We start from the raw sequence: 17,646 nt of genomic DNA, 5'->3' as shown, positions 1-17,646 counted from the left end.
TATTGGGCCAGACGTTTTTGGTGACCCACCCAGGTTACTGAAATAGCATTAAAGCATTTTAGTTGGAAAGTGTCTTTGCTGGTTTTGTTATGGAGAGCATATTCACTGCAAAGTTTGTCTTCAGTCAGAATCTGCAGTCTTGTCAGGTGACCCTGCATAATCACAGAATTCTATTCACAGACTTTCTGGTAAATTCCTTACAGCTGCACATTTCCATACCCTCACCCCACTCCTTTTTGCGTCCTCTACAGCCTGGCCTTGAATCCAGTATGGTGAATACCAGGCACTCCAAGAGAACAGCTTCAGGTCAGGTTTTGCTCAATAGCAAAAGAAAAGAGGCAGTGCCATTCAGCTCGTTAAGCAAAAATCCTCCTCCGTTTACCTGAAAAGTTTCCTTTATTTGTTGGGGAAGGAAGATCTTTTGCACTTTGGAAAAGCACACGTGCAACCAGCTTTCCTTTCTGCCAGTTCTGCCAAAGGGTCCCTTCCTTTTTGCACCCTTTCCCAGTTTTACTTGTGGAGTCAGCAGTACCACACTCCTCTGAATTTTGCTGCTTTGCCAAGGTGCTAAAGGGACGATATTCTCTTTACAAATGCACCTGCTGCACGATTGTGCTCTCCACGTCAAAGGAAGACCCTCTGCCTAAGAAATATCTGGGAGTGGCAGGCAAGGGAGACACCCACCCTGCTCTGGGTTGGGGAATATGCACACGAGATGCTTTTTCAAAAAAAAGTTAGAGAAGCAAGCTCAAGCATGATAAATATCTGGTTTAAACTGGTAGAGAAATGAAATAAGTGATAATCGATTCACTAGTTCCAAGCTCAGGTACTTAAAAAGTTTTCTTGGTTGTAAAATGTGAGGTTAGCCAGGAGTTTGTTATATTTCTTGAGCAGCATGGCAAATACGAGCCTGCCTTCCGGGGGTGGGAGCCCTCCTCTTTTGAGGGAGCAGCGGATGCCCTCGGGGCAGTTTGTCATGTGATACTGTACCACAGAGCTAAAAATAGGGAATTGTGTCAAACTAGATTTATAAGAGATCCCTTCCTCTATGTGCAGACAGCTGGATTTTGGATTTATTTAGCTGCTTCAACTGCATAAAAGTGTTCCCTCCTGAACACCTTCAGAGGCCATAACAAAGTCCAGTGTGATACAATTGTAGTGATAGAACCGTCCCACTGTCGCCTACTAGGACTAAAAAAAGAGAAAGACAACCTAACAAACAAAAGCCCAAAACAACATTCTAAACACAAAACCTGAAGGGAGAATAAGGGTAGATCTGCAAGAATATGCAGCAAATGTCACGAGCACCACTTTCTGATCCAAAACTACACATAACCCCAGACATTTTAAAACATGCTATCAATTTTATCAGGTCAAAAGCAGAACACACTTGCTTTGGTTTTGGTGGTTTTTATGAGCCCCACTTCAGCTAATCACTTTTAATCACAGTTAAATTTAGTTTCTATTTTAATTTTTCCCTTAGAGGATCTACAAAGTGTTTCTGCTATGCCCCTGTTTATCTCCTCACCCCAAGAGCAGAAGACATGACAGTAAGGTATAAAAGTTTTATTGGCCTGTATTTTGGCTGACCAAATTACTCATGAGCAGTGAACTCATGAATAAGTTATGAAAGTCATTACTACAAGTGCCAATAAAACCTTTTTTATACGGGATTGCCGTATATTCTACATATGCAACTTATTTTACAGGACAGGCAAAACTCTGTATAAGACACTTTTTAGAGAGTCTTAAAAAATTTTATGGGGATCATTTCTTCTATCTTTGCAACTTCAAACCAGGCTTTAATTAAAATAAGCCATACTGTATTGTGCTCAGAGGTACAGAAAATTTAAAACATCTCTCAAAGTTACTGCTGTCAGCTTTTACTTTCTCAGAACTCACAACTCACCAGAATCTGAAGAAAGTGCTGTCATGCTAGAAAATCATAGTTTTCCTCTTCCTGTAAGTGAAAAACTTCTAGATAAAATTCTGGATGGTCAGGTAGTTAGAAACCTTGCATTTATCAAAAATCCAGGATCAAATATGGTATATTCTGAACATTAATCATTACAGTTTTCAAATGGATGGAAAATTCCAAAAGGAAGAGAGGGACATGTTAGGTTAAACTAGTTTTATCAGAAAAATGCCAGCTTTCTGATGACACTTGAAAATAACCAAATCCTAGGAAGATGAGTCAGGAGAGTGTTAATGAGGATATCTATCCTGCTCCATTTTCATTTACCCCACAACTATGGGACAACAAGAGGGGAAGAAGAGCAAGAAGGATGAGTGTACAGGCCTTTTTCCCCCCCCAAAGATTTACAAACCAGTCTGCTTTTAGTCAACACAGTTGTGATAGAAAATATGTTTCTTGATACATGACCCTGTTCAGCATTCCTCACAGAGTTAAATGCTTGCAAGTATTTTTTTCCTCGCTGAAATGTCAGACAAAGGCACAAATCCCCAGGAGCTGGTAATTGGCATTGTTTTCAGGGAAGCTGTGGGCACACAGGGTGCAATTAAATATACATATAGATAAAGATAGGTTTTTCCATCTGAATGGGTTATCTACATTTTTTTTTTCTTCAGTAAGGAATAAAAGTAAGAACTTTATCAGCACCCGAGATAGACCAGTCTGAAGTAAACAATTTGAACTCTGAAAGTGCTTTCTTTCCCTCAGCAGCAGAGGCTCTCTCCACAGCTCTCTACCACCTTTTAGGCATTTGCAGGCAAGGCAGAGGTGAATCCAGCCCACAGAGTCTAATCCTGGCTGCCAACTTCTCCATGAGTTTGCTCCACACACCACCATTTCCACACATGTAAAATTAGGAATCAAAGACCTTATAAACCCAGTAACATTATTAATTCAGATCCTACCAGGTCTGCGACTGCAGAGTGGACATCAGCAGTTAATTTATCTGTGATTTTCCTTCTAGCAAGAGTAACAGCCAATGACAGGGCTTCTGCTGATGCTGGATCTGCAGCGTGGAGCACATTTTGACATATTTGCAAAAATATGTTAAGGTATTTCCTGGTGATTTTTTTTCAGTTATCAGTTGCAGTACTGTAATACCCTTTGCTTGCCTTTGTTGATTTCTGAAGTGATTTGCCACTGCTTTCTAAATACCGACATATCAAAGAACAAGAGTGCAGACATCAGCAGTCCTTGATGATTGCTAGTTCTGTGTCCCCAGTGTAATTCTTTCCCAAGAAGTTTACAGGCACAATTTACTTAAGCTATCATGTTTTGTCTTACTATCTTTCAAACTCTGAGATGTCAACTGGACTCCTGTGCTCTTGCCCAGGGATTTCCAAGATACACAGTCAGTGGGGAAAAGGAAAGAAATGCCAGACACGTGCCATGCTCCCACTGCTCTCCTGACTGCTGCATGGAGCAAAACCTCCATCCTCCTGCCAGAGATCCCAGGGTCCTGCTGCGGAAGGGGGCTCCTCAAAACAAGACTTAGCAGATGTGACAGGTAATGAAGGAATGGCACAACGTATCCAGCAGCTGAATGAATAAAAGCCCTGGTAAAGCACTCCCTGCGCCCAGGCAGCCAAGGCATTTCAGCCCTAGAAAAACTGGGCTGCTGACTAAAAAGCCAGCAGTGACATCTTCCCTTCAAACCCATGGGGAATGCTCAGTTCACAGCACAGGACAGCAAGAACACAGGAGGAGGGGCCATTTTACAGGATTTAGTCTGCTATGAAGAACTAATGTGGCTGTACTCTGTGTCTTACTGGCACGGATTGAAACCTGCTGGACAGTCATTCGTACACTTTGATGGATCTTCACTGACCATCATTTAAATCCAACGTGTGTCCTTTATGTTAGCAGTAGGAGGCAGTTGGGGATTCACAGGCCAGAGCTACACAGCATCCAAGCTGTGGGCACATGGAGCAATTTAGATTATTTCCATAATGGCTGTTCCCACCAGACTCTTCTGAAAATGTGATCTCTAATCCTGATTTTTTTTCCAGCCTGCCATCTTCTAGCCTGTGCTTTGCCTCTTGATCTCTCATCACGTGTCAGCGGAGATTTGCCTCAACCTCACAAGCAAGTTGGTTGACTGCTTTCGGAATTTCCTTTTCTTTCCAGTTAAAGTGAAATGACAGGGAACTGCACAACCGGGGAACAGAGCAGAGCACCAACGGTGCTGAACTACAAAAGATGGAAGCACTTGGGAAGAGGGCTCAGCTTGTCACAGCAAGCTCTTATCATCTACGAATTAGGAACTTACACCTACACTTGTTGAAGGAGGGGAAGGAAAGCAACACGAATCTGAGTTACAGAGCTTTAGCAGAAGTTAAAGGAAGAGGTACAAAAATTGTTAGTGGGAAGGGAAGAACAGTAGGGAATTGGAGAACTGTGGAAAGGAATGTTTACACTAGGTGGGACACAAATGAAAAGAGCTTGCTTTTAAAATGCACACCACCACCACCAAAAGTAAAAAAAAACCAAACCAAATCAAACCAAAAACAACAGCAACAAAAACACCCAGAAAACCACAAAACAAAACACCCCCCAAAAAGCAACAAGCTAAACTTAAAAAAAAAAAAAATGTTTAGAACTATATGATGTCACTTAAGAATATCTGGACATGCAAAATATTAGACATTATCTCCAAAAACCTGATATTTGGGATGGTGTCTTGCCCTCTAAGTCCTGAGCCCACTCACTTCAATAACATAGAAAAAAAAGACATGCAGGACAGACAACTTTCTTCTTTTATGTGCTTTGTTCTGCAGCCTCATCCATGCCTGCTGTTTGTTTTGCTCTGTTCAGGTGTGGTTGTACCTGCAGCATAGTTTAGCAAAGCCCAGCCTGGCCCAGCAGATCCAGTGCAAAGCCAAGCAGTAATCCAGACACCAAAGCAGGAAGCTCAGCACCAACTCACTCTGGGTTCAAAGTTCAAAGCCAAGCTACATTGCAACCTGCACTCCAAGCATTCCCACTGTGTTTCACAATCCTAAAATGCTCTTCTCTGTTTTTCCCTCCCAGTTTTACTTGCACTGATCTGACGTGCAGCCATAAAGATGGAAAATGAGTTGGAGGACGCAGAAAAAACATTAACATTTTACTTATGCCTTTTTTATTTATACCACGGTGACCCAAAATAACTTCTGCACATAGATGTAACTGTAAACACTGACTATATTTATGCCAATTATTCTGACTAGCTCATTGATTTTTAAGGTAATTCTTCATAGGTTTAACACTTCCCTGAACTTTTCTAAACTCCAAGAAAGTCCTGCCTGTCAGCAGGGGCAGCCGCTACTTTGCTTGAAAGGAAAAGATACTGAGGGATCAGGACTTAAGTAACCAAAGTAAAAGTTGTAATGGTAAAGGAGATCATGGTCTGTGGTCAGTCTTAAGCACTGTGTTTTGGGAACAGTCCTTCAGAGATCTCTGCATTCCTTGTCAAAAAAAAAGCAACTCAGGAAAACACAAATCATTCTCCCAGGAGACAGTACTGAAAATACTCATGATACATTCCCTGTGTAGGGCAGCAGTTTCAGACTTTCAGACTTCACAAAGGTTTTTCCAGCCCCTGGGGCTGAGACAGGCATGGTAGGCAGCAGCTCTGCCTGACGTTTCTTCAGACAAACAACCAGCTTCTGCTTGCTTCTGCTCCAAATCTGGGGCACTTTATTCATTCCTCCCAACTGAATGCAAATCTCTCCCCAGAAAACCAGACTGAGCAACACTCGGCCACAGCCCCCCAGGGCGGTTCCTTTGTGACAGAGCACATATACGTACATGCAGCAGAATCTAAACTCAGTTAAGTCAAGGGTTTGCCTCAAGTCTGGAAAGGCCAATGAGTTATTCCAGATAAGGCACATTATCTCACATAGCTCATGGAAAGCAGACACAGGCCTGCCGCATCCATTGATCCCTCACCCCCAGCTCTGAACCACCAGCTGGCCACGCTGAAGGCAGCGCTCCCGAGCTCAGCACCAGGCTGGCACTCAAAGCCCTGAATCCCAACCACCATATCTTAATCCATATGTGCTCAAGCAGCATTGCAGACTGCACAACAGATGGCTGAGAACAGCTGTCTGTGAAACACCCTGAGAAACATGAATGAGCACCAGAAGGAAAATAGAGATTCCCAGGGACTTCTTCCTCAGCAAAGGGGTAAGTTACCGCTTGATCTTCCAAGAACCAGATAGCAGACAAGCTCTTCTGCTCTGCCACAGAAACTTCTTGAAAAGTGATCCGTATTACGAAGATACACAAGTGGTTAACAGACTTTGCAAAGTGTGTTCAAGAGAAAATGAGAACAAAAAAAATATTTTAAAATTGCCACTTTTATTCCACTCAGAATATGATTTCAATTCAAAACTGGCTTATAGTCCAGTACAAGCTGACACAAGGCTTGAAAGATGTGCCTGAAACATCACCCTGAAGAACATTTTCACTGACTTCCTTAGCAGAAATATTTTATCAAACATTTCATCAGAAAAACTAGACACATATTTACAAGATTAAATTCAAAGCAGAGCTATTGATTTTGAATCACCTTCTCAAAAGACAAAAAGAAAGATGAAAGGAGATGAATGAGAAAAAGCTAAAATATGCCCACGACAGAAGTACCTTACTTTTTTTTACAGGGCTATGTTTCTGTATGCCTGAGAAAATTTAAAGTTAAACCAACGTTTAACATAGGCAGACGCTTGCCTAAGTCACTTCATGCCTTTGGTAACATGCAGGGAATGGTGCCTCCTGAAAACTCCAAAGGCTGGAGTCCCTGCGCAGAAGGAGCTCTGTGGCAGCAGCTTTGGAGAGCCAAGCAGAAGCAGCAGGTTCCATATCCAGGAGCACCTTGTGTGCACAGTGGGGATTTCAGCTGCTTCCTAACCACACTGAAGCACAGCAGCAGGCAGGGCTGTGGGCAGGAACTGGCAGCAATGCACTGGGCTCCTGGGTCGGCTAAGAGCGAGGTGGGCGGCTGGACAGAGTCTGAGGCTCTGGCTGGGTAACTGCGCGAGGCTGCCAAAGGGGAGAGCTGAGGCAAGAACACTCTCACAGACCTTCCTGCAGCTCTCAGGACCTCAGCAGGGGTAGGGTGGCAGAAATGCTGAAAAGAGTGGCCTGCTTAGAGCAGGAGAGGAATCTGCACAGCAGTGGGGTTCTCCCAGCCTCAGGAGTTAAGTGTAGTTAGCAAGGTCCTTAGGCAGAGCTTAGAGCTGTGGGAAGAATCCCAGGCCAAAGGATCCCAGCACCCAGGCCGGTGTGGCTTGGGTGGATGAAATCTGCTCACTAATATAGAATCATTAAGGTTGGAAAAGAATTCTCAGGTCCTTGAACCTAACTGTTAACCCCACACAGACCATTAAACCATGGCCCCAAGCGCCACATCCACCTGCCTTATGAATAGGGATTGTGATTCCACCCCTTCCCTGGGCAGCCTGCTCCGATGCTTGACCACCCTTTCAGAGAAGAAATTTTCCTGATTTCCAATCTAAATGGCCCCTGGCACAACATGAGGCCGTTTCCTCTCCTCTGTCGCTTGTTACTCACACTGACCTTAACCTCAGGTAGTTCTAGAGAGCAAAGAAGGTCCCAAAGGTCTCCTCCAGGCAGGAGAAAAGGAGGCACAAAAGGAGTAAATGGAGGCACATTTCCTGGATTTTCGTGCATTTCTTTCTTTGCCACTTTTCTTTTCTTCCTCTAACCCCTTCAATTAATAAACGTGGAGAAGTCCTTGGCTGTGGCACCACTGTATGTTGCTACCTCACTTGTATTTATGGCTAGTGCTAACTTGCAGTTACATTCACTATTTTCAACAGAAATCCCTAGAAATGGAATCTCGCTCATATTACAGCCAGTCAGTTCCCAGCAAGCTAACAGACAATGCTTCCTCATCTATTAAAAAATGTGCATTTAGCCAGCTAACATATGTGATTTCCTGAACACAGCAGCCAATACATTGAGTGTCCAGTGAGTACACCTCACGTCTGTGAGGAGATTTGCTGATAAATAGCGATGCACTAACTGTTCCTGTCGTGCACTTTTTGATACAATTTTAAGCGACAGACTGGGATGTTTTGTTCCCAAACAAGACTTGGATATCTCTCCAACAGCTGAGAGACCACAGAGAGCTGAGAAAGCAAAGGGTTTAGCTTCCAACAAGCTCCTTGAAAGCTCTTGTAATTTCATTTGCTTTCAAGGAGAACATTCAGTGGGAAAGAGTTTGACTTTTCTGACCGGCTCATATTGCCAGCTCTGCCACCAACCCTGCTGTGAGACCTTTTGCAAGGCTTTGTTTCACCATGTCCTCTCTGACTCTTCACAAGTTTTTCTTACTTAGAAATAAGCTCTTCGGGAGGCTTTTTCTTACCACGTATTTTTGCAAGTCTTGGCACAATTCATCTTTAATCTCTAGATGATATCAAACAACACAATTGTGGCACTGCAGGGTTGAGAGCCAGACCCAGGCAAGGGTGCATCCGCCAGGAACTCTCACCAGCAGCACCTCCACTGCTTGGGCTGGGGCCAGCTCTCAACAGGATCCCTTTCCACGCCTGAAGAGCCCATATTTTGCAGACACAGACCAAACACACTCTTGGGTGGTGTGAGCATTTAGCCAAACAGCAGAAGAGGGGACATGGCTGCCAGCCATAATCTTCCAAGCTTGCAAAGCACCTCAGAGACCCATTCCCAGAGACAAGTCCTTCCCTTCAGCTTCACGTGGCTGCACTCGTTAATTATCCCCTTTATTACTGTGGAGGGTACACCGGTAACCTGTGCATCTTCTGCAACTACATGAGTGTGGTTGGGTTTTATACTAATAGCTCTTTTCCAGAAATTTGAATCTTGTACCAAAAAAAAAAAAAAACAAAACCAAAACTATTGCTCTGAGTTACACCCAAAACTGGATGCAGAAAAGCACAGTGGACCTAATTTGGCTTCATTTTGTGCATGATCAGGCTGTGTTAATTTTGGCAGAAATTAGCGCAGTGCTGGGATTGCTGGAGCCTGTCACTGTGCATAAACAACCCTGGGCAAGAGCCTGAGCCCTACATTGCACTTCTGTACTTGACAAAGGCAGTAGGAGCCCGTATGTCGCTTCCTTGCAAAAGGCACACACAAAAAGACACAACCCTATTTAAAGGAAAATTAATGGCACCTTTTATCCCTGCCACCAGTCCTGTGGTTGCTTGAAGAGCAGATGGCAGTGCTGTGTGCAGCAGCTCTGCTCCTAGCCAGGGCCTTCGGAAGCACGTGGCAAGGGATGCCTGCAAGGGTAGGCAGACAGCTGTCCTGAAGAGCAATAGGATTCCTGCTCTCCTTTGTCTTGCTCAGAGCAGCCCTTTCCCCACACTCCTATTTGACATAAAAACAATGAGGTCTTATGTACAGTTAAGCATTTTTTTATTCTTTTTTTTAATAGGACTTTTAGAAGAACCATTCATTCATACAGACTGCTACTTCAGTAATATTTAGAAGAATTATTTTTCTTTAACTACCTCTATCTCTGCCAAGAACACTGGTGCAAGATTGCTGTGCTTTCAAATAGCCCTTCCTGAACCTGAGGGGGGAAAAAAAAAAAATCTAATTTCCATTGCGAGTGCTTTCCATTTTTAATTTTTTTTTAAGCTTGAAATGCAGCCTAAATAGTTTGTGTGGCTCTTTTGAGAAAGAATACACGGTAGCAATGCCTTTCATGTTGCAAGGGTGACCAAGGCAGGATGTTGGATAACTTGCTTTTAATCTGACAAGAAACATACTGCAAAAATGTCTTATTACAGTCTGTGCAGATAGTCCCTGTATTCTTTGAAATGTGAAAAAGCCAAAAGCAGCAAATGGTTTCTACAACTCTCACGTAGCTGTTTTCTTCATTCTCTGAGCAAACTTTAGGAAATCTTCACCTGGGCATTTTTTCTCCCCTCACAATTTATGTGACCCAGTGAGCATCTTCCAGAATTCATGGAATTACAGTCTGACTAGACAAGTTTCAAACTACTTGAACATGTGTCTCAGACGGAAATGCAAAAGAGAACAAGCTGTGGAAGATTAATATTTGGTCTTGCAGCATTTCTCTAGGCAATTCTTCCTTAGCCCCCAGTTGCACTTGCACATCTATCATCAAATATTTTCAGGGTGTGATCAACAAGCTATGAATGAGGTGGCTTGTCCTGCCTGCTTACCCTCCTGGCTGCATTGTAACAAAAGCAGAGATTTGCAAAAGCAACCTGCAATGCTAAGTGCCCATCCTTCTTTCAGCTTTCCATCATGTAAAGGATCTAAGCCATACATCAGGGAAATGCATGTTACCATCTGTCCTACACTCGTGTTCTGAGATGCACTTGCTTGCAAAATCACTGGATTATTTGCCATCTTCTGACTGCTGCTTATCTGCTGCCTTTGACCACCCATTGTACTGAAGCCCTTCCAGTGATTTCTGACAGGCTGCTGTATTAGTCCTTCTACAGGAATACTTTGTGTGCCTCCTTGTAAGTTCTTAACTATACGGATTCCATATTCTACTAATTTATGACTGAAACCCAGGAGGAAACTTATATAATTTAGCAAATCCCCAAACCCCCTTGATTTTTAACTGTTGAGTGGTCCTTGATGCCAACACCAACCACCAGCTCTGACATTGGCTGGGCACGCAGCTTAGCTACTCTGTGTGGTGGTAAATGTTCTCTAATCACTACATTAAACTTACTGAAGAGGTTTGTGCTTTGATCAAAAGAAACAAATGAGCTTGGACTCAGCTGGGGACCAAGCTGGTGATCTGCAAGATGAACAAGTAGCATGGCAACCTCTTTTCCAATGAATTCCAGTTACAGATCACCTACAGGGCTGAAATGGTAACCTGAAGCCTGGTTTGGTTTTGGGGTTTTTTTTTCCCCCATCACTGCAAATTTCCCCATGACTTCTTTTAAAGATATTCCTTACTATAGCAACAATTATTTTTTATGCTTTTCACAATAACTGAGAAAATCACTGCCATTCATTCCCTTTGTGGGAGCTGCACAAGTGGGAAATATTGATTTCTTCAGTTATTGTTCTGCTTGGTATTACTGCTTGGCACGTTTCTGCTTTCATCTCTCATCCCCAATATACTCTACATTTCTAGTAGTCGAGCACTAGTGAGCATTGTCATAGCTACATAATCACATTTAGCTCCAAATAAACTTTTTGGGCATCTGGAAAGCGTGACTGCTTTTAGTAGTGCATGTGCTTACCACATGCCCTGAGTTGGTTGAAAATATCAAATATATAGGATTATAAACATCTTTTGTTGAGCTTTGCAAAAAAAAAGAAAAGCTAAAATTATTAACTTCTGACACACATACAACTCAGAGTAAGGCAGATCATAGAAGAGAGAAAAAAAAAAATCACTAAAACCTTGACCAGCTGTCCTCCCACCTGCTTTGTCTTTGCAGGCAGATTCATGATATGGTTTTATTTGCTCAATAACTTTCTGAATTACCAGACACAGTGCAGTGCACTTTGGACCCTAATAAAGCTCTGCTGTCACCTCTGAAGCCAATGCCCTCTCCTCCTCACTGAAATGATCTCCAGTAGAAGCTAAGCCACCCAGCTCTGCACCACATTCCTCCCGTCCCCATGGACTTTTCTCCCCCAGTGCAGTCCTAGAAGATTCCTGGATGCCCAGGGTGAGCAGGAGCCCCCCACACCACAGCTGGCCCTGATGCTTGTGCAAGCCACAATGGCAGAAAGGTGGGAACAAAACAGTTCCAGCCTTGGTGAGCAATGTACTTATCACAAGGGATAACATAGCCTCAGGCTCCTTGTCAAGAAAAAGGAAATACAGCCCACAATGAGTTTGAAAAGCTTATTAAATGCAATCAGGAAATAACAGCCTGTTCAAACAAGGAACAAAGAAATCTCCCTTTACCCCTCTGCACAAGGCCACCCTGCCTGTGCCTTGCCATACGCACAATAATGAGGAAAAAATTTTGTTCCTCTGCTGCAGGTTCCCCGCAGGGTGATGGTGTCTGAGAAACACCTCTCTATTAGCCAAGACAGGAGTAACAGCCACAAGATGTAGCCTAAGAGGCAGCTGAGCACCTTTATTGTTGATGTTACCTGCCAGCGTGAGGCCTTGCTTCCCTAAAATGGATCAAGGAACACCAAAGCTCCTTCCAGTGCAGACAACATCTGGAACCATTTGCACCTATTCACTTTAGAGCAGAGTCAGGAAGAAAGAGCGGGTTTTCTACTCTCAAGGTGAGTGTTTATTTATTTGCCTCGATCTCGAATGAGTGGTAATTCCAACTGATCCCACCTTGGTCGAGGGTGGAAGAATTGGGTCACACTCAATGCAAGCATCTTCCTGGGTCGGTTGATGGATTTTCCCCACATCTCACAAGCACAAAATTCTATCTACCCTGAGATGAAACTCAACTGCCATTCTCACAGAAATATTCCTGCTTAACATCTAGGTAGTTTTTAAGTTGTTGAACCACATCTGTGCTGGATGCAGCCCATGCAGAGGGACTCTGCTTTGCCGTGGTACTACTGCCCAGCCCTGAGCTACCATCCCTGCACTGGTCAGTGCCAGGGTGCTGGTTTCACCAGGAGCTCTGCCATGGCATCACATGGCATGAGGACAATTACTAACAGGCACTTTGACAAGTTCAGCAAATGTAATTGTCCTTGTTTTGCCTTGTACTTTAATGACATTGATTTCCCCCCTTTATTTTAGCAGTTCCAGCTAGGCTTTGACTTCCCCAGCTTTTTGCTTCCTTTGAACCACACTGCTCCCGTTATTGCTACAGTCAGTGATGCTTTAGTGTTTATTTTGAATCCTTTTATGAGTATGCCTTGAGTATACAATGTTCTTCTTGACTATAAAAGACACAGCCTTTAATTTGAGACATGTTTGTAGTTTAAATTTAATCTTTGAATTTTACTGGTTTCTCTACATCTATTAAAATGGTTGAAGAAACGTATTACCATTTCTATACTTTTCTTTAGATTTGGGGTATTTCTGTACAGACTGGGTAGATGCTGTTGGGTTTTTTCCTTCATTCTTCTTCACTCTGTCAGAGCCAACATCCGTTGCATAGTTTCAAAAGCAGGTACCTAAATTTCCTCTGTAGCCAGGGGAGGTACATAGGAAACACAGAGACTGTTCAGAGCACCACAGTTCAATGCTGACAAGATAAACCCACACGTTTTTTGATGCCATCTAAAGCTGTCATGTCGGTGTCTGCCCTCTAAAAAGCCCTCAAGAGAATGCTCTGCACTTACGTGGGACAGGTTACTGCAAAGCAATGGGATATACCTCCTGCTTCAAATGCAACTAGTCCTGCCAGAAACACCATGGAAGATAAAACACTGTTCTTTGTTACAAAAAAGAAGTTCCCCGTTGTCACACCTGGTGTTAAATTTTCATACGTATGGAGTTCTCCCATGTTATTCCACGAGTGAGAAAATCCTTCTTTGCAATACCATTATAAAGATCCAACACTGTTGGCCCTGGGTCAGAGATGGGAGGAAGAGGAAGATGTGCTTTGCCCAGCACAGACCATAGCAGGAGAACTTGGCAGCTTCTGTGTGCCTGCTGCAGGGCACGATTCCCCCTCAGTTTATTTTACTCCTGCACCTGTGCCAAGGGGCTGTTTGAATTCTGCACTGGTCCTAAGTTCTGGTTCGACAACTCTCCAAGCTGAAATAATTTATTTATCTAGAGAGCAGCTCTTTCTGCCCTGTTGAAAGCACTCAGTTCCTACCTGGCCTTCTCCTGTAATAGGGAGGAAAGGACAATTCATCTCCCGGGCTCATTCATTATTCATAGATCTCTAATGAGACTGCAGCTGAAACAGCCAATCTGCATCAGGTGAGACAATGACTACTGCCAGGAGAGGACCCCTGTGAGACCAGGGGTTCGTTTCACACAGTGCTCAGTGCTCAGCTTGTGGCTACAGCAGCGCTAGAAGCTGAATTCACACTGAAGATGCTGGAAGTTAATTCAGCTCTGGGGGCTTCTAAAGAAGAAAGAGGAAAAAGCTGAAACCAAAAGAGTCTGAAATTAATTTTCTAAATATACCTGGGAGCTGTGCAGAGAATGATAATTCCCAGAGAGTTGGTGAAGTTTAATATTTTGCTTTATTCCAGTTTGGAAATGGTGGGAACCTTCAATGGCTCAGGAGCCCAGAGCACCAGACACTTTTTTTCAGAGTTTTGGGATTCTTGTCTCCCCTTCAACACACAGATTGTCTGGGTCCTCTCACTCTGAGAGATGACCTGGAAGTCTTGGAGCTGCTGCCTTCAAGGAGGTCATAATCTTGGGGTCTTACACAGCAAAGTAAACTGGTAAGGGGCCAGAGAGGACTTGGACAGTCTCTCAGCAATCAAAATAGCCCCCTGAGATAGTCATATCCCAAAGAATCTGCATGCACTGACAAACTTCTGCTGCACGGGGGGGTTTTGTAACACTAATGACATTCAGGTATCGAAAGCACTGACCCACTGTCACTGACTTCTACAGAAGCTGCTACCTCTGGAGTGCTTCTTCAAACAGAAAAACATCAAGGAAATATTTCCAGACCCTGCACAGGCATTCAGAAACCTTCCTTCCAATGCCAGTGCTCCTGCCTGGTTTAGGTTTCACTATCAGGATCACTTTAGACAGGAAATCAAAACTTTGAACACAAAGGACAGCTCCTGAATCTTTATCACTAATTATCTTACGAGGTCGGAGTGGAAGGACCTCTGGAGCACCTCTACTGGAGTTTCACTTCTCTGTGCCCAAGACAGACCCCTTTGAAGCACTGCCTGCCTCGCTGCCATTGCATTTCATTTGGCAGCCACTGACCATCAGTCCCACGAGCACCTTTGAAACCCCAAGTTGTTCTTGACAAAACCCCTGACAGCACCATCAAATGTAACTTATGAAAGCTTTCCCAGTAAACACAGCCATGTGTCACTGCTCGCCCTCCCACCAGCCAAAAGCAGCAAGCATTTTGCTTTTGTTCTTCCTTTTCAAAGAGAAGTTGTGAGCAAAAGTAGAAGTGTGAGGCTTAACTGGGTTAATCAGGTCAAGAAAAGAGGGAACAACTGAGACAGAGCAGAAATGGCACACTTATTTGCCATGGCCAAAGAATAAGAGCAAGGCCCAGTGACCCCCTAAGGCAGAAGGGGGACAGGGAAGGGTAACACTGAGCTCAGGTCCTGCTCTCAGGTACAGGTGAGGCACCTAGGGTGAGCTTGGTCTGATTTGCCTCCATGGCCAGGTTTCAAACCTGACAGAATCAGTGGCAGCCCTTGGTGGGCACATGGCTCCTGTGAACCCAAAGAGAGAATTATGGTCAGTGTCCACTTCCATGTACTTCACCATCATCTGCCATGCCCAGGAATGGGTTCTGAGAAGGGTCAGATCAAGGCAGGTCAAACAGCGCCCAGAGCCCTTCTCTGGATTTATAGTGAAAACCACTGTACAATCACTCTTCAACATGGTTTTTCCTTCAGAAATTTCCTTTGTTCTTTTTCCCTCAGAAATTAGCATGCACCAAGTGACTAAGTCTATTAGAGAAAATTGACCTTGGAGTCATTCAGCTAAGGATTTGCCAAAGCCCAACGGTATTTATTGTTCTTATAAGCAATGAGGCATATGGTTGACTTTTCCAAAGACCATTTCAGACAGCAAAGTAAATGACCATTTCTTGAAATGGAAACAAGAGATATTTAAGAACCTTTAGTCCAGATCTGGGCAGGAAGATTTCATCATAAGGCTATGCAAAAATGCACAATATGTGGAAAATTAACACTTGAGAGATCACATGTTGCGGTTCTCAAAGGATGTTACCACTCCACCCATACTGCTAAAGCACAGAAAGGTCAATGTCAACAGATGGGCAAGTATTTGTCAAGTGGCTTTCATACCTCTGCTCCAAAACTTAAATGGAGATGGTCTAACAGAAATAGAGGAGGTTCTTTATTTAAGAGGGGCCCACGGTCTAACACAAAAGCCTGGAGAAATTTCAGTTTGAGTGAAGTTTGTAACTCAGATTTGAATCTGCAAGAGATTGGATTAGACAGCAGGTTCCAGATTTTCACCTTTTTTTTTTTTCCTCTCATTACCAGAGATCGAATACCACCTATAAAATGCTAAAATAGTGCTTTGGCAAAAGCACAAACCAGAAAAATGTCATTGACAGAAATTTAACCCAAGGCAAACAGTGTTTGTTATCAAACAGCAAAAGAGTTTGCAAAGGAAGATAAAAGATTCCATATCCTCAGCCTCAAACCAGAGCGACACCTCTGTATTTGACAATCTTCTAGTGTTAGTCAAGAATGTCAGAGCTTCTGTGCACAAGAACAAGGCAAGCAAGCAAAGTTTAGGAAAAAAAAGTAAAGAAAAACCCTTTTGTTTCTTCAGCACTATTTTGATTACTTATCTCTGCTTCAGATGTCAAGGAAGGCCAAACTTGCCTTAAAGAGAGAGTGTAATAGACTTAAATAGTAAAATGCAACATCTGTGTTTGAAAATAAAACTCAGTACATTTAACAGACAAGCTCATTTAACAATTTGATGAGCATGGGCACCAGTGAAATTTTTTGTTAGTAGAGTAGGTCATTAGTCTCAAAAAAATCCAGAGCTAGGTTTTTATACAGACATAGCATAAAAGATGTTCTTCAGATATGCTACACTCAGCTGACTGCCTGTGGCAGGAGTTGGTGCTGCCTAATGTTAGGGCTACTTTCCCAGAATTTAAACAGCCCAAGATTTTAACCAAATTTTTTGGTTAAAAAAGAGGTGCAATAATATCCAGGCTAGGGAAGTGCACAAAAGAACAAAGCATGAAACAATGCAAAGAATCCCACTGCTCAGAGGAAATCAGAGCCCCATTTCTCCACGTAAAGATGCTCTGTGAGCTGACATTGCACATTTCATGGGGACAGAAAGCATGTTTGCCCCTTTTTTTGCCACATACAAAGACTTCTATAAACAGGGTTTGCAACCTTCTTGGCCAGCCAATAGTCCTTAAGTTCAGAGCCCAGCTGCTGCTGTCTTTTCAAAACAAGTAAACTGCGCTGCTCTTGTGTTTCCAGTGCTACAGCCAGCCACCATCAGCTGCCAGATAGTCTTCACAGCTATAGAGAGCAACACTGGCCCACCTTGGAAGGCAGAAAAACCTCCACTTCTGAACTTCAAGCTACAAAGGATTATTTTGTGCCATGCACTCAACCGGAAAGAGTGCCAAAGCATGTTAAAATACTACAAGAAAAACACAACCATTATGGTTCTACACAACAGGAACATTCACATGGAATATGCCAGGCATGACTGGTTCAACACACATTTTGCTTTGCTGGAAGTATTAAAAATGCACTGGGATACCAAAACAAAATGCGCCAGTTCCTATGGAACATCATTTGCTGCTTTTACAGAGACATTTCTCCACCAGAAAATAACACTTTGTTAAAGCTCAGCTACTTGTGGAAAGAGAGTCACTTACAGCAAGTTTTGTTTGCTAGGTTTTTTAAAATATTTAAGTTGAAAGAGTGGAATACTATGACCCTGCTAAACACAGCTCCTTTTAATGAAGGAGAACATATTTTTTGTTTCTTCAGAAGATAAGTTAAATTAAAGAAACTAGAAACTAAGTGTTGTAAATGAATTTGGTTTACGTATCTGCTGGGCATCTTGAATTCCT

General features: G+C 43.1%; 1 long non-coding RNA gene across 2 annotated transcripts in view; it reads right to left on the bottom strand.

Moving 5' to 3' along the window:
• The window catches only part of LOC109144760, a 90,676-nt gene that overhangs the window by 50,125 nt on the left and 22,905 nt on the right, over nt 1-17,646 (bottom strand). The gene's annotated exons all lie outside the window — the stretch shown is intronic.

The sequence above is a fragment of the Corvus cornix genome, chromosome 6, assembly GCF_000738735.6.
Source record: "Corvus cornix cornix isolate S_Up_H32 chromosome 6, ASM73873v5, whole genome shotgun sequence".
In the NCBI taxonomy this organism is placed as follows: domain Eukaryota; kingdom Metazoa; phylum Chordata; class Aves; order Passeriformes; family Corvidae; genus Corvus; species Corvus cornix.
This window is presented reverse-complemented; position numbering and strand designations above follow the sequence as displayed.